The following is a 25078-nucleotide window of genomic DNA, read 5'->3' as shown; positions in this document are numbered from 1 at the left end:
CTGGGTGGGGTTAGCTCTGTGTAGATGGTCATATTGTTCTGGGTGGGGCTAGCTCCGAGTAGACAGTAATATTGTGGTGGGTGGGGTAGATCCGAGTAGATGGTAATATTGTGCTGGGTGGGGGGAGCTCCAAGTAGACGGTAATATTGTTGTGGGTGGGGGTAGTTCCGAATAGATGGTCATATTGTTCCGGGTGGGGGTAGTTCCGAGTAGATGGTAATATTGTGCTGGGTGAGGGTAGATCTGAGTAGATGGTAATATTGTTCTGGGTTGGGTAGCTCTGAGTAGATGGTAGTATTGTTCTGGGTGGTGGTAGCTCCGAGTAGATAGTCATATTATTCTGGGTGGGGGTAGCTCCGAGTAGATGGTCATATTGTTCTTGGTGGGGTTAGCTCCGAGTAGATGGTCATACTGTTCTGGGTGGGGGTAGCTCCGAGTAGATGGTCATATTGTGGTGGGTGGGGTAGCTCCGAGTAGGCGGTCATATTGTTCTTGGTGGGGTAGCTCCGAGTAGACGGTCATATTGTTCTGGGTGGGGTTAGCTCTGAGTAGATAGTCATATTGTTCTGATTGGGGTAGCTCCGAGTAGACAATAATATTTTTGTGGGAGGGGTTAGCTCCGAGTAGATGGTAATATTGTTCTGGGTGGGGTAGCTCCAAGTAGATGGTAATATTTTTCTGTGTGGGGTAGCCGCGAGTTGATGGTCATATTGTTCTGGGTGTGGTAGCTCCGAGTAGACGGTCATATTGTTCTGGGTGGTGTAGCTTCGAGTAGATGGTCATATTGTTCTCGGTGGGGTAGCTCCGAGTAGATGGTAATATTATGCTGGGTGGGGGTAGCACCGCGTAGACGGTAATATTGTTCTGGGTGGGGTTAGCTCCGAGTAGATGGTCATATTGTTCTGGGGGGGTAGCTCCGAGTAGGCTGTCATATTGTGCTGGGTGGGGGTAGCTCTGAGCAGATGGTCATATTGTTCTAGGTGGGGTAGCTCCGTGTAGATGGTCATATTGTTCTGGGTGGGGTAACTCCGAGTAGACGGTCATATTGTTCTGGATGGGGGTAACTCCGAGTAGATGGTAATATTGTTCTGGGTGGGGTTAGCTCCGAGTAGATGGTAATATTGTTTTGGGTATGGTAGCTCCGAGTAGATGGTAATATTGTTCTGGGTAGAGGTAGCTTCAAGTAGACGATAATATTGTTCTGAGAGGGGGAAGCTCTGAGTAGATGGTAATATTGTTCCGGGTGGGGTAGCTACGAGTAGAGGTAATATTGTTCTGGGTGGAATAGCTCCGAGTAGATGGTAATATTGTTCAGTGTGGGGGTAGCTCCGAGTTGATGGTCATATTGTTCTGGGTGTGGTAGCACCGAGTAGACGTTCATATTGTTCTGGGTGGTGTAGCTTCGAGTAGATGGTCATATTGTTCTCGGTGGGGTAGCTCCGAGTAGATGGTAATAATATGCTGGGTGGGTGTAGCACCGCGTAGACGGTAATATTGTTCTGGGTGGGGTTAGCTCCGAGTAGATGGTCATATTGTTCTGGGTGGGGTAGCTCCGAGTAGGCTGTCATATTGTGCTGGGTGGGGATAGCTCTGAGCAGATGGTCATATTGTTCTAGGTGGGGTAGCTCCGTGTAGATGGTCATATTGTTCTGGGTGGGGTAACTCCGAGTAGACGGTCATATTGTTCTGGATGGGGGTAACTCCGAGTAGATGGTAATAATGTTCTGGGTGGGGTTAGCTCCGAGTAGATGGTAATACTGTTTTGGGTATGGTAGCTCCGAGTAGATGGTAATATTGTTCTGGGTAGAGGTAGCTTCAAGTAGACGATAATATTGTTCTGAGAGGGGGAAGCTCTGAGTATATGGTAATATTGTTCCGGGTGGGGTAGCTACGAGTAGATGGTAATATTGTTCTGGGTGGGGTTAGCTCCGAGTAGGTGGTCATATTGTTCTGGGTGGGGTAGATCCGAGTAGACAATAATATTGTTCTGGGTGGGTTTAGCTCTGAGTAGATTGTAATATTGTTCTGGGTGGGGTAGCTACGAGTAGAGGTAATATTGTTCTGGGTGGAATAGCTCCGAGTAAATGGTAATATTGTTCAGGGTGGGGGTAGCTCCGAGTAGACGGTAATATTGTTCCGGGTGGGGTAGCTCCGAGTAGATGGTGATATTGTTCCGGGTGGGGGGAGCTCCGAGTAGACGGTAATATTGTGCCTGGTTGGAGTAGCTCCGAGTAGGTGGTCATGTTGTTCCGGGTAGGGGGAGCTCCGAGTAGATGGTATTATTGTTCTATGTGGTGGTAGCTCCGAGAAGATGGTAATATTGTGCTGTTTGGGGGTAGCTCTCAGCAGATGGTAATATTGTTCTAGGTGGGGTAGCTCGGAGTAGATGGAAATGTTGTTCTGGGTGGGCGTAGCTCCAAGTAGATGGTCATATTGTTCTGGGTGGGGGTAGATCCATGTAGATGGTCATATTGGTGTGGGTGGGGTTAGCCCCAAGTAGATGGTCATATTGTTGTGGGTGGGATTAGCTCCGAGTACACAGTAATATTGTGGTGGGTGGGGTAGCTCCGAGTAGATGGTCATATTGTGCTGGTTGGGGTAGCTCCGAGTAGATGATAATACTGTGCTGGGTGGGCGGAGCTCCGAGTAGACGGTAACATTGTTGTAGGTGGGGGTATTTCCGAATAGATGGTCATATTGTTCTGGGTGAGGGGAGCTCCGAGTAGACGGTAATATTATTCTGGGTGGGGTAGGTCTGAGTAGATGGTCATATTGTTCTGGGTGGGGTAGCTCCGAGTAGACGGTCATATTGTGCTGGTTGGGGGTAGCTCCGAGTAGATGGTCATATTGTTCTGGGTGAGGTACCTCCGAGTAGACGGTCATATTGTACTGGGTGGGGGTAGCTCAGAGTAGATGGTCATATTGTTCTGGGTGGGATAGCTCCGAGAAGATGGTAAAATTGTTCTGGGTGGGTTAGCTCCGAGTAGATGGTAATATTGTTCTGGGTGGGGGTAGCTCCGAGTAGATGGTCATATTATTCTGGATGGGGCTAACTCCGAGTAGATCGTCATATATTTCTTGATGGGGTTAGCTCAGAGTAGATGTTCTTACTGTTCAGGGTAGGGGTAGCTCCGAGTAGATGTTCATATTGTTCTGGGTGGGGTAGCTCCGAGTAGACGGTCATATTGTGCTGGGTGGGGTTATCTCAGAGTAGATGGTAATATAGTGCTGGGTGGGGGTAGCCCCGAGTAGATGGTAATATTGTGCTGGGTGGGGGTAGCTCCAAGTAGATGGTGATATTGTTCTATGTGATGTAGCTCCGAGTAGACAGTAATACTGTCCTGGGTGGGGTAAGTCTGAGTAGACGGTAATATTGTGCTGGGTGCGGGTAGCTCCGAGTAGACGGTAAAATTATTCTGGGTGGGGTAGCTCCGAGTAGATGGTCATATTGTGCTGGGTGGGGGTATCTCAGAGTAGATGATCATATTGTTCTGGGTGGAGTTAGCTCAGAGTGGATGTTCATACTGTTCAGGGTAGGGGTAGATCCGAGTAGATGGTCATATTGTTCTGGGTGGGGTAGCTCCGAGTAGATGGTAATATTGTGCTGGGTGGGGGTAGCCCCGAGTACATGGTAATATTGTGCTGGGTGGGGGTAGCTCCAAGTAGATGGTCATATTGTTCTGGGTGGGGTAGCTCCGAGTAGACAGTAATATCGTTCTGGGTGGGGTAGCTCCGAGTAGACGGTCATATTGTGCTGGTTGGGGGTAGCTCCGAGTAGATGGTCATATTGTTCTGGATTGGGTTGCTCCGAGTAGACGGTCATATTGTGCTGGGTGGGGGTAGCTCCGAGTAGATGGTCATATTGTTCTGGGTGGGGTAGATCCGAGTAGACAATAATATTGTTCTGGGAGGGGTTTTCTCCGAGTACATGGTAATATTGTTCTGGGTGGGGTAGCTCCAAGTAGATGGTAATATTGTTCTGGGTTGGGTAGCTCCGAGTAGATGGTAATATTGTTCTGGGTGGGGTAGCTCCAAGTAGATGGTAATAATGTTCTGGGTTGGGTAGCTCCGAGTAGATGGTAATATTGTTCTGGGTGGGGGTAGCTCCAAGTAGATGGTGATATTGTTCTGAGTGGGGTAGCTCCGAGTAGATGGTGATTTTGTTCTATGTGGGGTTAGCTCCGAGTAGATGGTAATATTGTGCTGGGTGGGGGTAGCTCCAAGCAGATGGTAATATTGTTCTGGGTGGGGTAGCTCCGAGTAGATGGTAATATTGTTCTGGGTGGAGGTAGCTCCGAGTAGATGGTGATATTGTTCTGGGTGGGGTTAGCTCCGTGTAGATGGTCATATTGTTCTGGGTGGGGCTAGCTCCGAGTAGACAGTAATATTGTGGTGGGTGGGGTAACTCCAAGTAGATAGTTATATTGTACTGGGTGGGGTAGCTCCGAGTAGATGGTAATATTATTGTGGGTGGGGGTACTTCCGAATAGATGGTCATATTGTTCCGGGTGGGGGGAGATCCGAGTAGACGGTAATATTGTGCTGGGTTGGAGTAGCTCCAAGTAGATGGTCATATTGTTCCGGGTGGGGGGAGGTCCGAGTAGATGGAAATATTGTTCTATGTTGGGGTAGCTCCGAGTAGATGGTAATATTGTGCTGGGTGAGGGTAGATCCAAGTAGATGGTAATATTGTTCTGGGTTGGGTAGCTCCGAGTAGATGGTAGTATTGTTCTGGGTGGTGGTAGCTCCGAGTAGATAGTCATATTATTCTGGGTGGGGGTAGCTCCGAGTAGATGGTCATATTGTTCTTGGTGGGGTTAGCTCCGAGTAGATGGTCATACTGTTCTGGGTGGGGGTAGCTCCAAGTAGATGGTCATATTGTTCTGGGTGGGGTAGCTCCGAGTAGACAGTAATATTGTTCTGGGTGGGGTAGCTCCGAGTAGACGGTAATATTGTTCTGGGTGGGGGTAGCTCTGAGTAGACGGTAATATTGTTCTGGGAGGGGTAGGTCCGAGTAGATGGTCATATTGTTCTGGGTGGGGTAGCTCCGAGTAGACGGTCATATTGTGCTGGTTGGGGGTAGCTCCGAGTAGATGGTCATATTGTTCTGGATTGGGTTGCTCCGAGTAGACGGTCATATTGTGCTGGGTGGGGGTAGCTCCGAGTAGATGGTCATATTGTTCTGGGTGGGGTAGCTCCGAGTAGACAATAATATTGTTCTGGGAGTGGTTTTCTCCGAGTACATGGTAATATTGTTCTGGGTGGGGTAGCTCCAAGTAGATGGTAATATTGTTCTGGGTTGGGTAGCTCCGAGTAGATGGTAATATTGTTCTGGGTAGGGTAGCTCCAAGTAGATGGTAATATTGTTCTGGGTTGGGTAGCTCCGAGTAGATGGTAATATTGATCTGGGTGGGGGTAGCTCCAAGTAGATGGTGATATTGTTCTGAGTGGGGTAGCTCCGAGTAGATGGTGATTTTGTTCTATGTGGGGTTAGCTCCGAGTAGATGGTAATATTGTGCTGGGTGGGGGTAGCTCCGAGCAGATGGTAATATTGTTCTGGGTGGGGTAGCTCCGAGTAGATGGTAATATTGTTCTGGGTGGAGGTAGCTCCGAGTAGATGGTCATATTGTTCTGGGTGGGGTTAGCTCCGTGTAGATGGTCATATTGTTCTGGGTGGGGCTAGCTCCGAGTAGACAGTAATATTGTGGTGGGTGGGGTAGATCCGAGTAGATGGTAATATTGTGCTGGGTGGGGGGAGCTCCAAGTAGACGGTAATATTGTTGTGGGTGGGGGTAGTTCCGAATAGATGGTCATATTGTTCCGGGTGGGGGTAGCTCCGAGTAGATGGTAATGTTGTGCTGGGTGAGGGTAGATCCGAGTAGATGGTAATATTGTTCGGGGTTGGGTAGCTCTGAGTAGATGGTAGTATTGTTCTGGGTGGTGGTAGCTCCGAGTAGATAGTCATATTATTCTGGGTGGGGGTAGCTCCGAGTAGATGGTCATATTGTTCTTGGTGGGGTTAGCTCCGAGTAGATGGTCATACTGTTCTGGGTGGGGGTAGCTCCGAGTAGATGGTCATATTGTGGTGGGTGGGGTAGCTCCGAGTAGGCGGTCATATTGTTCTTGGTGGGGTAGCTCCGAGTAGACGGTCATATTGTTCTGGGTGGGGTTAGCTCTGAGTAGATAGTCATATTGTTCTGATTGGGGTAGCTCCGAGTAGACAATAATATTGTTGTGGGAGGGGTTAGCTCCGATTAGATGGTAATATTGTTCTGGGTGGGGTAGCTCCAAGTAGATGGTAATATTTTTCTGTGTGGGGTAGCCGCGAGTTGATGGTCATATTGTTCTGGGTGTGGTAGCTCCGAGTAGACGGTCATATTGTTCTGGGTGGTGTAGCTTCGAGTAGATGGTCATATTGTTCTCGGTGGGGTAGCTCCGAGTAGATGGTAATATTATGCTAGGTGGGGGTAGCACCGCGTAGACGGTAATATTGTTCTGGGTGGGGTTAGCTCCGAGTAGATGGTCATATTGTTCTGGGTGGGGTAGCTCCGAGTAGGCTGTCATATTGTGCTGGGTGGGGGTAGCTCTGAGCAGATGGTCATATTGTTCTAGGTGGGGTAGCTCCGTGTAGATGGTCATATTGTTCTGGGTGGGGTAACTCCGAGTAGACGGTCATATTGTTCTGGATGGGGGTAACTCCGAGTAGATGGTAATATTGTTCTGGGTGGGGTTAGCTCCGAGTAGATGGTAATTTTGTTTTGGGTATGGTAGCTCCGAGTAGATGGTAATATTGTTCTGGGTAGAGGTAGCTTCAAGTAGACGATAATATTGTTCTGAGAGGGGGAAGCTCTGAGTAGATGGTAATATTGTTCCGGGTGGGGTAGCTACGAGTAGATGGTAATATTGTTCTGGGTGGGGTTAGCTCCGAGTAGGTGGTCATATTGTTCTGGGTGGGGTAGATCCGAGTAGACAATAATATTGTTCTGGGTTGGTTTAGCTCTGAGTAGATTGTAATATTGTTCTGGGTGGGGTAGCTACGAGTAGAGTTAATATTGTTCTGGGTGGAATAGCTCCGAGTAGATGGTAATATTGTTCAGTGTGGGGGTAGCTCCGAGTTGATGGTCATATTGTTCTGGGTGTGGTAGCTCCGAGTAGACGGTCATATTGTTCTGGGTGGTGTAGCTTCGAGTAGATGGTCATATTGTTCTCGGTGGGGTAGCTCCGAGTAGATGGTAATATTATGCTGGGTGGGGGTAGCACCGCGTAGACGGTAATATTGTTCTGGGTGGGGTTAGCTCCGAGTAGATGGTCATATTGTTCTGGGTGGGGTAGCTCCGAGTAGGCTGTCATATTGTGCTGGGTGGGGATAGCTCTGAGCAGATGGTCATATTGTTCTAGGTGGGGTAGTTCCGTGTAGATGGTCATATTGTTCTGGGTGGGGTAACTACGAGTAGACGGTCATATTGTTCTGGATGGGGGTAACTCCGAGTAGATGGTAATAATGTTCTGGGTGGGGTTAGCTCCGAGTAGATGGTAATATTGTTTTAGGTATGGTAGCTCCGAGTAGATGGTAATATTGTTCTGGGTAGAGGTAGCTTCAAGTAGACGATAATATTGTTCTGAGAGGGGGAAGCTCTGAGTAGATGGTAATATTGTTCCGGGTGGGGTAGCTACGAGTAGATGGTAATATTGTTCTGGGTGGGGTTAGCTCCGAGTAGGTGGTCATATTGTTCTGGGTGGGGTAGATCCGAGTAGACAATAATATTGTTCTGGGTGGGTTTAGCTCTGAGTAGATTGTAATATTGTTCTGGGTGGGGTAGCTACGAGTAGAGGTAATATTGTTCTGGGTGGAATAGCTCCGAGTAGATGGTAATAATGTTCAGGGTGGGGTTAGCTCCGAGTAGACGGTAATATTGTTCCGGGTGGGGTAGCTCCGAGTAGATGGTGATATTGTTCCGGGTGGGGGGAGCTCCGAGTAGACGGTAATATTGTGCCTGGTTGGAGTAGCTCCGAGTAGGTGGTCATGTTGTTCCGGGTGGGGGGAGCTCCGAGTAGATGGTATTATTGTTCTATGTGGTGGTAGCTCCGAGAAGATGGTAATATTGTGCTGTTTGGGGGTAGCTCTCAGCAGATGGTAATATCGTTCTGGGTGGGGTAGCTCCGAGTAGATGGAAATGTTGTTCTGGGTGGGAGTAGCTCCAAGTAGATGGTCATATTGTTCTGGGTGGGGGTAGATCCATGTAGATGGTCATATTGGTGTGGGTGGGGTTAGCCCCGAGTAGATGGTCATATTGTTCTGGGTGGGATTAGCTCCGAGTACACAGTAATATTGTGGTGGGTGGGGTAGCTCCGAGTAGATGGTCATATTGTGCTGGTTGGGGTAGCTACGAGTAGATGATAATACTGTGCTGGGTGGGCGGAGCTCCGAGTAGACGGTAATATTGTTGTAGGTGGGGGTATTTCCGAATAGATGGTCATATTGTTCTGGGTGAGGGGAGCTCCGAGTATACGGTAATATTATTCTGGGTGGGGTAGGTCCGAGTAGATGGTCATATTGTTCTGGGTGGGGTAGCTCCGAGTAGACGGTCATATTGTGCTGGTTGGGGGTAGCTCCGAGTAGATGGTCATATTGTTCTGGGTGGGGTACCTCCGAGTAGACGGTCATATTGTACTGGGTGGGGGTAGCTCAGAGTAGATGGTCATATTGTTCTGGGTGGGGTAGCTCCGAGAAGATGGTAAAATTGTTCTGGGTGGGTTAGCTCCGAGTAGATGGTAATATTGTTCTGGGTGGGGGTAGCTCCGAGTAGATGGTCATATTATTCTGGATGGGGCTAACTCCGAGTAGATCGTCATATATTTCTTGGTGGGGTTAGCTCAGAGTAGATGTTCTTACTGTTCAGGGTAGGGGTAGCTCCGAGTAGATGTTCATATTGTTCTGGGTGGGGTAGCTCCGAGTAGACGGTCATATTGTGCTGGGTGGGGGTATCTCAGAGTAGATGGTAATATTGTGCTGGGTGGGGGTAGCCCCGAGTAGATGGTAATATTGTGCTGGGTGGGGGTAGCTCCAAGTAGATGGTGATATTGTTCTATGTGATGTAGCTCCAAGTAGACAGTAATACTGTCCTGGGTGGGGTAAGTCTGAGTAGACGGTAATATTGTGCTGGGTGCGGCTAGCTCCGAGTAGACGGTAAAATTATTCTGGGTGGGGTAGCTCCGAGTAGACGGTCATATTGTGCTGGGTGGGGGTATCTCAGAGTAGATGATCATATTGTTCTGGGTGGGGTTAGCTCAGAGTGGATGTTCATACTGTTCAGGGTAGGGGTAGCTCCAAGTAGATGGTCATATTGTTCTGGGTGGGGTAGCTCCGAGTAGATGGTAATATTGTGCTGGGTGGGGGTAGCCCCGAGTAGATGGTAATATTGTGCTGGGTGGGGGTAGCTCCAAGTAGATGGTCATATTGTTCTGGGTGGGGTAGCTCCGAGTAGACAGTAATATTGTTCTGGGTGGGGTAGCTCCGAGTAGACGGTAATATTTTTCTGGGTGGGGGTAGCTCCATGTAGATGGTCATATTGGTGTGGGTGGGGTTAGCTTCGAGTAGATGGTCATGTTGTTCTGGGTGGGGTTAGCTCCGAGTAGACAGTGATATTGTGGTGGGTGGGGTAGCTCCGAGTAGATGGTAATATTGTGCTGTTTGGGGGTAGCTCCCAGCAGATGGTAATATTGTTCTGGGTGGGGTAGCTCCGAGTATATGGAAATGTTGTTCTGGGTGGGAGTAGCTCCAAGTAGATGGTCATATTGTTCTGGGTGGGGGTAGCTCCATGTAGATGGTCATATTGGTGTGGGTGGGGTTAGCTCCGAGTAGATGGTCATTTTGTTCTGGGTGGGGTTAGCTCCGAGTAGACAGTAATATTGTGTTGGGTGGGGTAGCTCCGAGTAGATGGTCATATTGTGCTGGTTGGGGTAGCTCCGAGTAGAAGATAATACTGTGCTGTGTGAGCGGAGCTCCGAGTAGACGGTAACATTGTTGTAGGTGGGGGTATTTCCGAATAGATGGTCATATTGTTCCGGGTGTGGGGAGCTCCAAGTAGACGGTAATATTGTGCTGGGTTGGAGTAGCTCCGAGTAGATGGCCATATTGATCCGGGTGGGGGGAGCTCCTAGTAGATGGTAATATTGTTCTATGTGGGGGTAGCTCTGAGTAGATGGTGATATTGTTCTATGTGATGTACCTCCGAGTAGACAGTAATACTGTTCTGGGTGGGGTAAGTCTGAGTAGACGGTAATATTGTGCTGGGTGCGGGTAGCTCCGAGTAGACGGTAAAATTATTCTGGGTGGGGTAGATCCGAATAGATGGTCATATTGTTCTGGGTGGGGTAGCTCCGAGTAGACGGTCATATTGTGCTGGTTGGGGTTAGCTCCGAGTAGATGGTCATATTGTTATGGGTGGGGTTCCTCCGAGTAGACGGTCATATTGTACTGTTTGGGGGTAACTCAGAGTAGATGGTCATATTGTTCTGTGTGGGGTAGCTCCGAGAAGATGGTAATATTGTTCTGGGTGGGGTAGCTCCGAGTAGATGGTAATATTGTTCTGGGTGGGGGTAGCTCCGAGTAGATGGTCATATTATTCTGGATGGGACTAACTCTGAGTAGATCGTCATATTGTTCTTGGTGGGGTTAGCTCCGAGTAGATGTTCTTACTGTTGAGGGTAGGGGTAGCTCCGAGTAGATGTTCACATTGTTCTGGGTGGGGTAGCTCCGAGTAGACGGTCATATTGTGCAGGGTGGGGGCATCTCAGAGTAGATGGTCATATTGTTCTGGGTGGGGTTAGCTCAGAGTGGATGTTCATACTGTTCAGGGTAGGGGTAGCTCCGAGTAGATGGTCATATTGTTCTGGGTGGGGTAGCTCCGAGTAGATGGTAATATTGTGCTGGGTGGGGGTAGCCCCGAGTAGATGGTAATATTGTGCTGGGTGGGGGTAGCTCCAAGTAGATGGTCATATTGTTCTGGGTGGGGTAGCTCCGAGTAGACAGTAATATTGTTCTGCGTGGGGTAGCTCTGAGTAGACGGTAATATTGTTCTGGGTGGGGATAGCTCTGAGTAGACAGAAATATTGTTCTGGGAGGGGTAGGTCCGAGTAGATGGTCATATTGTTCTGGGTGGGGTAGCTCTGAGTAGACGGTCATATTGTTCTGGGTGGGGGTAGCTCCGAGTAGATGGTCATATTGTTCTCGATAGGAGTAGCTCCGAGTAGACGGTCATATTGTTCTGGGTGGGGTAGCTCCGAGTAGATGGTCATATTGTTCTTGGTGGGGTAGGTCCGAGTAGACGCTCACATTGTTCTGGGTGTTGTAGCTCCGAGTAGATGGTAATATTGTGCTGGTTGGGGGTAGCTCCGAGTAGACAGTAATATTGTTCTGGGTGGGGTTAGCTCCGAGTAGATGGTCAGATTGTTCTGGGTGGTGTAGCTCCGAGTAGACAATAATATTGTTCTGGGAGGGGTTAAATCCGAGTAGATGGTAATAATATTCTGGGTGGGGTAGCTCCGAGTAGATGGTCATTTTGTTCTGGGAGGGGGTAGCTCGGATTAGATGGGCATATTTTTCTGGGTTGGGGTAGCTCTGAGTAGATGGTCATATTGTTCTAGGTGGGGTAGCTCCGAGTAGATGGTCATGTTGTTCTTGGTGGGGTAGCTCTGAGTAGACGGTCATATTGTTCTAGGTGGGGTAGCTCCAAATAGATGGTAATATTGTTCTGGGTGGGGTAGCTCCGAGTAGACGGTCATATTGTTCTGGGTGGGGTAGCTCCGAGTAGATGAACATATTGTTCTGGGTGGGTTAGCTCCGAGTAGATGGTAATATTGTGCTGGGTGGGGGTAGCTCCGAGTAGACGGTAATATTGCTCTGGTTGGGGTTAGCTCCGAGTAGATGGTCATATTGTTCTGGGTGGGGTAGCTCTGAGTAGACAATAATATTGTTCTGGGAGGGGTTTGCTCCAAGTAGATGGTAATATTGTTCTGGGTGGGGTAGCTCCAAGTAGATGGTAATATTGTTCTGGGTGTGGGTAGCTCCAAGTAGATGGTGATATTGTTCTGAGTGGGGTAGCTCCGAGTAGATGGTGATTTTGTTCTATGTGGGGTTAGGTCCGAGTAGATGGTAATATTGTGCTAGGTTGGGGTAGCTCCGAGCAGATGGTAATGTTGTTCTGGGTGGGGTATCTCCCAGTAGATGGTAATATGATTCTGGGTGGGGGTAGCTCCGAGTAGATGGTCATATTGTTCTGGGTGGGGGTAGCTCCGTGTAGATGGTCACATTGTTCTGGGTGGGGTTAGCTTCGAGTAGACGGTAATATTGTTCTCGGAGGGGTAGGTCCGAGTAGATGGTTATATTGTTCTGGGTGGGGTAGCTCCGAGTAGACGTTCATATTGTGCTGGTTGGGGGTAGCTCCGAGTAGATGGTCATATTGTTCTGGATTGGGTTGCTCCGAGTAGACGGTCATATTGTGCTGGGTGGGGGTAGCTCTGAGTAAATGGTCATATTGTTCTGGGTGGGGTAGCTCTGAGTAGACAATAATATTGTTCTGGGAGGGGTTTTCTCCGAGTACATGGTAATATTGTTCTGGGTGGGGTAGCTCCAAGTAGATGGTAATATTGTTCTGGGTTGGGTAGCTCCGAGTAGATGGTAATATTGTTCTGGGTGGGGGTAGCTCCAAGTAGATGGTGATATTGTTCTGAGTGGGGCAGCTCCGAGTAGATGGTGATTTTGTTCTATGTGGGGTTTGCTCCAAGTAAATGGTAATATTGTGCTGGGTGGGGGTAGCTCAGAGCAGATGGTAATATTGTTCTGGTTGGGGTAGCTCCGAGTAGATGGTAATATTGTTCTGGGTGGAGGTAGCTCCGAGTAGATGGTCATATTGTTCTGGGTGGGGGTAGCTCCGTGTAGATGGGCATATTGTTCTGGGTGGGGCTAGCTCCGAGTAGACAGTAATATTGTGGTGGGTGGGGTAACTCCAAGTAGATAGTTATATTGTACTGGGTGGGGTAGCTCTGAGTAGATGGTAATATTGTGCTGGGTGGGGGGAGCTCCAAGTAGACGGTAATATTGTTGTGGGTGGGGGTAGTTCCGAATAGATGGTCCTATTGTTCCGGGTGGGGGGAGATCCGAGTAGACGGTAATATTGTGCTGGGTTGGAGTAGCTCCAAGTAGATGGTCATATTGTTCCGGGTGGGGGGAGGTCCGAGTAGATGGAAATATTGTTCTATGTGGGAGTAGCTCCGAGTAGATGGTAATATTGTGCTGGGTGAGGGTAGATCCGAGTAGATGGTAATATTGTTCTGGGTGGTGGTAGCTCCGAGTAGATAGTCATATTATTCTGTGTTGGGTAGCTCCGAGTAGATGGTAGTATTGTTCTGGGTGGTGGTAGCTCCGAGTAGATAGTCATATTATTCTGGGTGGGGGTAGCTCCGAGTAGATGGTCATATTGTTCTTGGTGGGGTTAGCTCCGAGTAGATGGTCATACTGTTCTGGGTGGGGGTAGCTCCGAGTAGATGGTCATATTGTGGTGGGTGGGGTAGCTCCGAGTAGGCGGTCATATTGTTCTTGGTGGGGTAGCTCCGAGTAGACGGTCATATTGTTCTGGGTGGGGTTAGCTCTGAGTAGATAGTCATATTGTTCTGATTGGGGTAGCTCCGAGTAGACAATAATATTGTTGTGGGAGGGGTTAGCTCCGAGTAGATGGTAATATTGTTCTGGGTGGGGTACCTCCAAGTAGATGGTAATATTTTTCTGTGTGGGGTAGCTGCGAGTTGATGGTCATATTGTTCTGGGTGGGGTTCCTCTGAGTAGACGGTCATATTGTTCTGGGTGGTGTAGCTTCAAGTAGATGGTCATATTGTTCTCGGTGGGGTAGCTCCGAGTAGATGGTAATATTGTGCTGGGTGGGGGTTGCACCGCGTAGACGGTAATATTGTTCTGGGTGGGGTTAGCTCCGAGTACATGGTCATATTGTTCTGGGTGGGGTAGCTCCGAGTAGACTGTCATATTGTGCTGGGTGGGGGTAGCTCTGAGCAGATGTTCATATTGTTCTAGGTGGGGTAGCTCCGAGTAGATGGTCATATTGTTCTGGATTGGGTTGCTCCGAGTAGACGGTCATATTGTGCTGGGTGGGGGTAGCTCCGAGTAAATGGTCATATTGTTCTGGGTGGGGTAGCTCTGAGTAGACAATAATATTGTTCTGGGAGGGGTTTTCTCCGAGTACATGGTAATATTGTTCTGGGTGGGGTAGCTCCAAGTAGATGGTAATATTGTTCTGGGTTGGGTAGCTCCGAGTAGATGGTAATATTGTTCTGGGTGGGGGTAGCTCCAAGTAGATGGTGATATTGTTCTGAGTGGGGTAGCTCCGAGTAGATGGTGATTTTGTTCTATGTGGGGTTAGCTCCAAGTAAATGGTAATATTGTGCTGGGTGGGGGTAGCTCAGAGCAGATGGTAATATTGTTCTGGGTGGGGTAGCTCCGAGTAGATGGTAATATTGTTCTGGGTGGAGGTAGCTCCGAGTAGATGGTCATATTGTTCTGGGTGGGGGTAGCTCCGTGTAGATGGGCATATTGTTCTGGGTGGGGCTAGCTCCGAGTAGACAGTAATATTGTGGTGGGTGGGGTAACTCCAAGTAGATAGTTATATTGTACTGGGTGGGGTAGCTCCGAGTAGATGGTAATATTGTGCTGGGTGGGGGGAGCTCCAAGTAGACGGTAATATTGTTGTGGGTGGGGGTAGTTCCGAATAGATGGTCCTATTGTTCCGGGTGGGGGGAGATCCGAGTAGACGGTAATATTGTGCTGGGTTGGAGTAGCTCCAAGTAGATGGTCATATTGTTCCGGGTGGGGGGAGGTCCGAGTAGATGGAAATATTGTTCTATGTGGGGGTAGCTCCGAGTAGATGGTAATATTGTGCTGGGTGAGGGTAGATCCGAGTAGATGGTAATATTGTTCTGGGTGGTGGTAGCTCCGAGTAGATAGTCATATTATTCTGTGATGGGTAGCTCCGAGTAGATGGTAGTATTGTTCTGGGTGGTGGTAGCTCCGAGTAGATAGTCATATTATTCTGGGTGGGGGTAGCTCCGAGTAGATGGTCATATTGTTCTTGGTGGGGTTAGCTCCGAGTAGATGTTCATACTGTTCTGGGTGGGGGTAGCTCCGAGTAGATGGTCATATTGTGGTGGGTGGGGTAGCTCCGAGTAGGCGGTCATATTGTTCTTGGTGGGGTAGCTCCGAGTAGACGGTCATATTGTTCTGGGTGGGGTTAGCTCTGAGTAGATAGTCATATTGTTCTGATTGGGGTAGCTCCGAGTAGACAATAATATTGTTGTGGGAGGGGTTAGCTCCGAGTAGATGGTAATATTGTTCTGGGTCGGGTACCTCCAAGTAGATGGTAATATTTTTCTGTGTGGGGTAGCTGCGAGTTGATGGTCATATTGTTCTGGGTGGGGTTCCTCTGAGTAGACGGTCATATTGTTCTGGGTGGTGTAGCTTCAAGTAGATGGTCATATTGTTCTCGGTGGGGTAGCTCCGAGTAGATGGTAATATTGTGCTGGGTGGGGGTTGCACCGCGTAGACGGTAATATTGTTCTGGGTGGGGTTAGCTCCGAGTACATGGTCATATTGTTCTGGGTGGGGTAGCTCCGAGTAGACTGTCATATTGTGCTGGGTGGGGGTAGCTCTGAGCAGATGTTCATATTGTTCTAGGTGGGGTAGCTCCGAGTAGATGGTCATATTGTTCTGGATTGGGTTGCTCCGAGTAGACGGTCATATTGTGCTGGGTGGGGGTAGCTCCGAGTAAATGGTCATATTGTTCTGGGTGGGGTAGCTCTGAGTAGACAATAATATTGTTCTGGGAGGGGTTTTCTCCGAGTACATGGTAATATTGTTCTGGGTGGGGTAGCTCCAAGTAGATGGTAATATTGTTCTGGGTTGGGTAGCTCCGAGTAGATGGTAATATTGTTCTGGGTGGGGGTAGCTCCAAGTAGATGGTGATATTGTTCTGAGTGGGGTAGCTCCGAGTAGATGGTGATTTTGTTCTATGTGGGGTTAGCTCCAAGTAAATGGTAATATTGTGCTGGGTGGGGGTAGCTCAGAGCAGATGGTAATATTGTTCTGGGTGGGGTAGCTCCGAGTAGATGGTAATATTGTTCTGGGTGGAGGTAGCTCCGAGTAGATGGTCATATTGTTCTGGGTGGGGGTAGCTCCGTGTAGATGGGCATATTGTTCTGGGTGGGGCTAGCTCCGAGTAGACAGTAATATTGTGGTGGGTGGGGTAACTCCAAGTAGATAGTTATATTGTACTGGGTGGGGTAGCTCCGAGTAGATGGTAATATTGTGCTGGGTGGGGGGAGCTCCAAGTAGACGGTAATATTGTTGTGGGTGGGGGTAGTTCCGAATAGATGGTCCTATTGTTCCGGGTGGGGGGAGATCCGAGTAGACGGTAATATTGTGCTGGGTTGGAGTAGCTCCAAGTAGATGGTCATATTGTTCCGGGTGGGGGGAGGTCCGAGTAGATGGAAATATTGTTCTATGTGGGGGTAGCTCCGAGTAGATGGTAATATTGTGCTGGGTGAGGGTAGATCCGAGTAGATGGTAATATTGTTCTGGGTGGTGGTAGCTCCGAGTAGATAGTCATATTATTCTGTGTTGGGTAGCTCCGAGTAGATGGTAGTATTGTTCTGGGTGGTGGTAGCTCCGAGTAGATAGTCATATTATTCTGGGTGGGGGTAGCTCCGAGTAGATGGTCATATTGTTCTTGGTGGGGTTAGCTCCGAGTAGATGTTCATACTGTTCTGGGTGGGGGTAGCTCCGAGTAGATGGTCATATTGTGGTGGGTGGGGTAGCTCCGAGTAGGCGGTCATATTGTTCTTGGTGGGGTAGCTCCGAGTAGACGGTCATATTGTTCTGGGTGGGGTTAGCTCTGAGTAGATAGTCATATTGTTCTGATTGGGGTAGCTCCGAGTAGACAATAATATTGTTGTGGGAGGGGTTAGCTCCGAGTAGATGGTAATATTGTTCTGGGTCGGGTACCTCCAAGTAGATGGTAATATTTTTCTGTGTGGGGTAGCTGCGAGTTGATGGTCATATTGTTCTGGGTGGGGTTCCTCTGAGTAGACGGTCATATTGTTCTGGGTGGTGTAGCTTCAAGTAGATGGTCATATTGTTCTCGGTGGGGTAGCTCCGAGTAGATGGTAATATTGTGCTGGGTGGGGTTGCACCGCGTAGACGGTAATATTGTTCTGGGTGGGGTTAGCTCCGAGTACATGGTCATATTGTTCTGGGTGGGGTAGCTCCGAGTAGACTGTCATATTGTGCTGGGTGGGGGTAGCTCTGAGCAGATGTTCATATTGTTCTAGGTGGGGTAGCTCCGAGTAGATGGTCATATTGTTCTGGATTGGGTTGCTCCGAGTAGACGGTCATATTGTGCTGGGTGGGGGTAGCTCCGAGTAAATGGTCATATTGTTCTGGGTGGGGTAGCTCTGAGTAGACAATAATATTGTTCTGGGAGGGGTTTTCTCCGAGTACATGGTAATATTGTTCTGGGTGGGGTAGCTCCAAGTAGATGGTAATATTGTTCTGGGTTGGGTAGCTCCGAGTAGATGGTAATATTGTTCTGGGTGGGGGTAGCTCCAAGTAGATGGTGATATTGTTCTGAGTGGGGTAGCTCCGAGTAGATGGTGATTTTGTTCTATGTGGGGTTAGCTCCAAGTAAATGGTAATATTGTGCTGGGTGGGGGTAGCTCAGAGCAGATGGTAATATTGTTCTGGGTGGGGTAGCTCCGAGTAGATGGTAATATTGTTCTGGGTGGAGGTAGCTCCGAGTAGATGGTCATATTGTTCTGGGTGGGGGTAGCTCCGTGTAGATGGGCATATTGTTCTGGGTGGGGCTAGCTCCGAGTAGACAGTAATATTGTGGTGGGTGGGGTAACTCCAAGTAGATAGTTATATTGTACTGGGTGGGGTAGCTCCGAGTAGATGGTAATATTGTGCTGGGTGGGGGGAGCTCCAAGTAGACGGTAATATTGTTGTGGGTGGGGGTAGTTCCGAATAGATGGTCCTATTGTTCCGGGTGGGGGGAGATCCGAGTAGACGGTAATATTGTGCTGGGTTGGAGTAGCTCCAAGTAGATGGTCATATTGTTCCGGGTGGGGGGAGGTCCGAGTAGATGGAAATATTGTTCTATGTGGGGGTAGCTCCGAGTAGATGGTAATATTGTGCTGGGTGAGGGTAGATCCGAGTAGATGGTAATATTGTTCTGGGTGGTGGTAGCTCCGAGTAGATAGTCATATTATTCTGTGTTGGGTAGCTCCGAGTAGATGGTAGTATTGTTCTGGGTGGTGGTAGCTCCGAGTAGATAGTCATATTATTCTGGGTGGGGGTAGCTCCGAGTAGATGGTCATATTGTTCTTGGTGGGGTTAGCTCCGAGTAGATGTTCATACTGTTCTGGGTGGGGGTAGCTCCGAGTAGATGGTCATATTGTGGTGGGTGGGGTAGCTCCGAGTAGGCGGTCATATTGTTCTTGGTGGGGTAGCTCCGAGTAGACGGTCATATTGTTCTGGGTGGGGTTAGCTCTGAGTAGATAGTCATATTGTTCTGATTGGGGTAGCTCCGAGTAGACAATAATATTGTTGTGGGAGGGGTTAGCTCCGAGTAGATGGTAATATTGTTCTGGGTCGGGTACCTCCAAGTAGATGGTAATATTTTTCTGTGTGGGGTAGCTGCGAGTTGATGGTCATATTGTTCTGGGTGGGGTTCCTCTGAGTAGACGGTCATATTGTTCTGGGTGGTGTAGCTTCAAGTAGATGGTCATATTGTTCTCGGTGGGGTAGCTCCGAGTAGATGGTAATATTGTGCTGGGTGGGGGTTGCACCGCGTAGACGGTAATATTGTTCTGGGTGGGGTTAGCTCCGAGTACATGGTCATATTGTTCTGGGTGGGGTAGCTCCGAGTAGACTGTCATATTGTGCTGGGTGGGGGTAGCTCTGAGCAGATGTTCATATTGTTCTAGGTGGGGTAGCTCCGAGTAGATGGTCATATTGTTCTGGATTGGGTTGCTCCGAGTAGACGGTCATATTGTGCTGGGTGGGGGTAGCTCCGAGTAAATGGTCATATTGTTCTGGGTGGGGTAGCTCTGAGTAGACAATAATATTGTTCTGGGAGGGGTTTTCTCCGAGTACATGGTAATATTGTTCTGGGTGGGGTAGCTCCAAGTAGATGGTAATATTGTTCTGGGTTGGGTAGCTCCGAGTAGATGGTAATATTGTTCTGGGTGGGGGTAGCTCCAAGTAGATGGTGATATTGTTCTGAGTGGGGTAGCTCCGAGTAGATGGTGATTTTGTTCTATGTGGGGTTAGCTCCAAGTAAATGGTAATATTGTGCTGGGTGGGGGTAGCTCAGAGCAGATGGTAATATTGTTCTGGGTGGGGTAGCTCCGAGTAGATGGTAATATTGTTCTGGGTGGAGGTAGCTCCGAGTAGATGGTCATATTGTTCTGGGTGGGGGTAGCTCCGTGTAGATGGGCATATTGTTCTGGGTGGGGCTAGCTCCGAGTAGACAGTAATATTGTGGTGGGTGGGGTAACTCCAAGTAGATAGTTATATTGTACTGGGTGGGGTAGCTCCGAGTAGATGGTAATATTGTGCTGGGTGGGGGGAGCTCCAAGTAGACGGTAATATTGTTGTGGGTGGGGGTAGTTCCGAATAGATGGTCCTATTGTTCCGGGTGGGGGGAGATCCGAGTAGACGGTAATATTGTGCTGGGTTGGAGTAGCTCCAAGTAGATGGTCATATTGTTCCGGGTGGGGGGAGGTCCGAGTAGATGGAAATATTGTTCTATGTGGGGGTAGCTCCGAGTAGATGGTAATATTGTGCTGGGTGAGGGTAGATCCGAGTAGATGGTAATATTGTTCTGGGTGGTGGTAGCTCCGAGTAGATAGTCATATTATTCTGTGTTGGGTAGCTCCGAGTAGATGGTAGTATTGTTCTGGGTGGTGGTAGCTCCGAGTAGATAGTCATATTATTCTGGGTGGGGGTAGCTCCGAGTAGATGGTCATATTGTTCTTGGTGGGGTTAGCTCCGAGTAGATGTTCATACTGTTCTGGGTGGGGGTAGCTCCGAGTAGATGGTCATATTGTGGTGGGTGGGGTAGCTCCGAGTAGGCGGTCATATTGTTCTTGGTGGGGTAGCTCCGAGTAGACGGTCATATTGTTCTGGGTGGGGTTAGCTCTGAGTAGATAGTCATATTGTTCTGATTGGGGTAGCTCCGAGTAGACAATAATATTGTTGTGGGAGGGGTTAGCTCCGAGTAGATGGTAATATTGTTCTGGGTCGGGTACCTCCAAGTAGATGGTAATATTTTTCTGTGTGGGGTAGCTGCGAGTTGATGGTCATATTGTTCTGGGTGGGGTTCCTCTGAGTAGACGGTCATATTGTTCTGGGTGGTGTAGCTTCAAGTAGATGGTCATATTGTTCTCGGTGGGGTAGCTCCGAGTAGATGGTAATATTGTGCTGGGTGGGGGTTGCACCGCGTAGACGGTAATATTGTTCTGGGTGGGGTTAGCTCCGAGTACATGGTCATATTGTTCTGGGTGGGGTAGCTCCGAGTAGACTGTCATATTGTGCTGGGTGGGGGTAGCTCTGAGCAGATGTTCATATTGTTCTAGGTGGGGTAGCTCCGAGTAGATGGTCATATTGTTCTGGATTGAGTTGCTCCGAGTAGACGGTCATATTGTGCTGGGTGGGGGTAGCTCCGAGTAAATGGTCATATTGTTCTGGGTGGGGTAGCTCTGAGTAGACAATAATATTGTTCTGGGAGGGGTTTTCTCCGAGTACATGGTAATATTGTTCTGGGTGGGGTAGCTCCAAGTAGATGGTAATATTGTTCTGGGTTGGGTAGCTCCGAGTAGATGGTAATATTGTTCTGGGTGGGGGTAGCTCCAAGTAGATGGTGATATTGTTCTGAGTGGGGTAGCTCCGAGTAGATGGTGATTTTGTTCTATGTGGGGTTAGCTCCAAGTAAATGGTAATATTGTGCTGGGTGGGGGTAGCTCAGAGCAGATGGTAATATTGTTCTGGGTGGGGTAGCTCCGAGTAGATGGTAATATTGTTCTGGGTGGAGGTAGCTCCGAGTAGATGGTCATATTGTTCTGGGTGGGGGTAGCTCCGTGTAGATGGGCATATTGTTCTGGGTGGGGCTAGCTCCGAGTAGACAGTAATATTGTGGTGGGTGGGGTAACTCCAAGTAGATAGTTATATTGTACTGGGTGGGGTAGCTCCGAGTAGATGGTAATATTGTGCTGGGTGGGGGGAGCTCCAAGTAGACGGTAATATTGTTGTGGGTGGGGGTAGTTCCGAATAGATGGTCCTATTGTTCCGGGTGGGGGGAGATCCGAGTAGACGGTAATATTGTGCTGGGTTGGAGTAGCTCCAAGTAGATGGTCATATTGTTCCGGGTGGGGGGAGGTCCGAGTAGATGGAAATATTGTTCTATGTGGGGGTAGCTCCGAGTAGATGGTAATATTGTGCTGGGTGAGGGTAGATCCGAGTAGATGGTAATATTGTTCTGGGTGGTGGTAGCTCCGAGTAGATAGTCATATTATTCTGTGTTGGGTAGCTCCGAGTAGATGGTAGTATTGTTCTGGGTGGTGGTAGCTCCGAGTAGATAGTCATATTATTCTGGGTGGGGGTAGCTCCGAGTAGATGGTCATATTGTTCTTGGTGGGGTTAGCTCCGAGTAGATGGTCATACTGTTCTGGGTGGGGGTAGCTCCGAGCAGATGGTCATATTGTGGTGGGTGGGGTAGCTCCGAGTAGGCGGTCATATTGTTCTTGGTGGGGTAGCTCCGAGTAGACGGTCATATTGTTCTGGGTGGGGTTAGCTCTGAGTAGATAGTCATATTGTTCTGATTGGTGTAGCTCCGAGTAGACAATAATATTGTTGTGGGAGGGGTTAGCTCCGAGTAGATGGTAATATTGTTCTGGGTGGGGTACCTCCAAGTAGATGGTAATATTTTTCTGTGTGGGGTAGCTGCGAGTTGATGGTCATATTGTTCTGGGTGGGGTTCCTCTGAGTAAACGGTCATATTGATCTAGGTGGTGTAGCTTCGAATAGATGGTCATATTGTTCTCGGTGGGGTAGCTCCGAGTAGATGGTAATATTGTGCTGGGTGGGGGTTGCACCACGTAGACGGTAATATTGTTCTGGGTGGGGTTAGCTCCGAGTAGATGGTCATATTGTTCTGGGTGGGGTAGCTCCGAGTAGACTGTCATATTGTGCTGGGTGGGGGTAGCTCTGAGCAGATGGTCATATTGTTCTAGGTGGGGTAGCTCCGAGTAGATGGTCATATTGTTCTGGGTGGGGTAACTCCGGGTGAACAACCTTTACAACGCAACTATTACAACGCACTACACTTACAATGACATTTTTACAACGCAACATCCACTACAACGCATTCCATTACATAGCATGACACTACAACGCATGTTTAAAAACTACCTTTACAATGCATTCCATTACATCACATACTACCTTTACAACGCATACCATTACAACGCAATCAAACACTTACCCTACTGTTGCACCCCCTGGAGTTAGAATAGTAATTTTTACCCCTATACTATCCAATACTTACCTTAAATGCAATTTAATATTATGCGTTGTAATGGTATGCGTTGTAAAGGTAGTATGCAATGTAATGGAATGCGTTGTAAAGGTAGTTTTTAAACATGCGTTGTAGTGTCATGCTATGTAATGGAATGCGTTGTAGTGGATGTTGCGTTGTAAGTGCATGCGTTGTAAAAGTGTGCGTTGTAACGACATACATCCTAACTCCGAGTAGACGGTCATATTGTTCTGGATGGGGGTAACTCCGAGTAGATGGTAATAATGTTCTGGGTGGGGTTAGCTCCGAGTAGATGGTAATATTGTTCTTGGTATGGTAACTCCGAGTAGATGGTTATATTGTTCTGGGTAGAGGTAGCTTCAAGTAGACGATAATATTGTTCTGAGAGGGGGAAGCTCTGAGTAGATGGTAATATTGTTCCGGGTGGGGTAGCTACGAGTAGATGGTAATATTGTTCTGGGTGGGGTTAGCTCCGAGTAGGTGGTCATATTGTTCTGGGTGGGGTAGCTCCGAGTAGACAATAATATTGTTCTGGGTGGGTTTAGCTCTGAGTAGATTGTAATATTGTTCTGGGTGGGGTAGCTCCGAGTAGAGGTAATATTGTTCTGGGTGGAATAGCTCCGAGTAGATGGTAATATTGTTCAGGGTGGGGGTAGCTCCGAGTAGATGGTCATATTGTTCTGGGTGGGGTTAGCTCCGAGTAGACGGTAATATTGTGGTGGGTGGGATAGCTTTGAGTAGATGGTCATATTGTGCTGGATGGGGTAGCTCCGAGTAGATCGTAATATTGTGCTGGGTGGGGGTAGATCTGAGTGGATGGTAATATTGTTCTTGGTGGGGTAGGTCCGAGGAGATGTTCATATTGTTCTGGGTGGGGTAGCTCCGAGTAGAGGGTAATATTGTTCTGGGTTTGTGTAGCTCCGAGTAGATGGTCATATTGTTCTGGGTGGGGTAGCTCCGAGTAGACGGTCATATTGTGCTCGGTAGGGGTAGCTCCGTGTTAGAATTGGGGATCTCTGGTTGACACAGGTAGGTACTTGTGACAAGCAGGGACCCTCTCCTCTAGTCAGGGTAAGGGGTTACACTCTTAAAATAACCCCCGCTCACCCTCTAGGTAGCTTGGCGCGAGCAGACAAGGCTTATCTCAGAGCGTTATAGGTTAAGTATTTGTGACCACATACAGTAACTCAGTGACAACACCACAAATGGACTCCACACTGGGATTATCAAAAATAAGTATTTTATATCAGGCTTAGCACAAGACCAAATAACGATAAAAAGGCCCACAGTACTATTACCAAAAAGCAGTTCTTTGTTACAGCGTTTAAAGTTTCTGTGCGCTTCGTTCTTCTTAGTTCGGCCCGTACGGGGATGAATTGGCCTACAAAATGAGTCTGTAAGCGCTGCGGACGCTCCGGTGCGAAGCGTACACCCTACGGTGCGAACGTACACAGTACCTTAGTTTTGGAGAGTTCGTCACGGACGCTGCAGTAAAAGCAAAGCATTGTACGCTGTGATGGCCTCCTTTCGCGGTGCGAGCTTACGGCTCGCTGGGGCCCTGAGTCGCGTTGCTTGATGGGACGGGACGTTGTACGGTGCTTTTATTCGTTGAGGCGTATGAGCCATACTGCGGGAGCAGCTCTCAGTCTTTGGCTGCAGTGCGGGACGTATGTACGGGGAGTACTTTCCTCCCCTTCGATGCGAGCAGCAGCCTTAACTTCAGCGGCAGGGTGCGGTTCGCAGCAACCAAGATAGCTCGATGAAGCGCAGCGTTGTACGCGGCGAAGTCAGCCAGCCACGGTGCAAACTACGGGTCGTAGGATGCGTTGTTCGAGGCGGACAGGCGGTTACGGTGCGTTGCTGGATACGATTTGGCGGTACGAAGCGTACACAGCTCCCGGCCTCTGAAAATGCTAAAAACAGCGTTTCTAGCAGCGGATTGCGAGGCGGATGAAGTCCACTGGTCCTGGGACTTCGTTCAGGGGGAAAGCTCACTCACAAGTCCTTGGAGATCTTTAAGCACAAGTTGAAGCAAAGTTTCTTTGTAGTCTTTATCCTCTCCTTCAGCGGCAAGGCAACCACTGCAGGCCAGTCCCCCAGGTCAGGGACAGTACTCCTCCTTACAGTTTTCCCAGTTCCTTCTCCTGAGGCAGAGGTTCTTCTTGTCAAGCAGGATCTAATTTCTTGGGAGCAGGGTCCCAGTTCTTAAAATGCAATTCTTTTGTTCTTGCAGGCCAGGGGGCCTTTGCCCAGTTCAACCCAGTTCTGGAGTACTTTGTTTACCGGACTCTGGCTACTCCTTTCAGTGAGAAGGGCAGAGACATCAGACGCTCCCCAGGGGGTGGAGCCAACATTGTGGTGGAAAGGCACAGCCCTATTCAGAGTGCAGGTGTACTCCTCCCACCCATCTATATGTAATCTCT

This window comes from Triturus cristatus, chromosome 1_1 (genome assembly GCF_964204655.1).
Source record: "Triturus cristatus chromosome 1_1, aTriCri1.1, whole genome shotgun sequence".
NCBI lineage: Eukaryota > Metazoa > Chordata > Amphibia > Caudata > Salamandridae > Triturus > Triturus cristatus.
Note: the sequence above shows the minus strand (reverse complement) of the source record.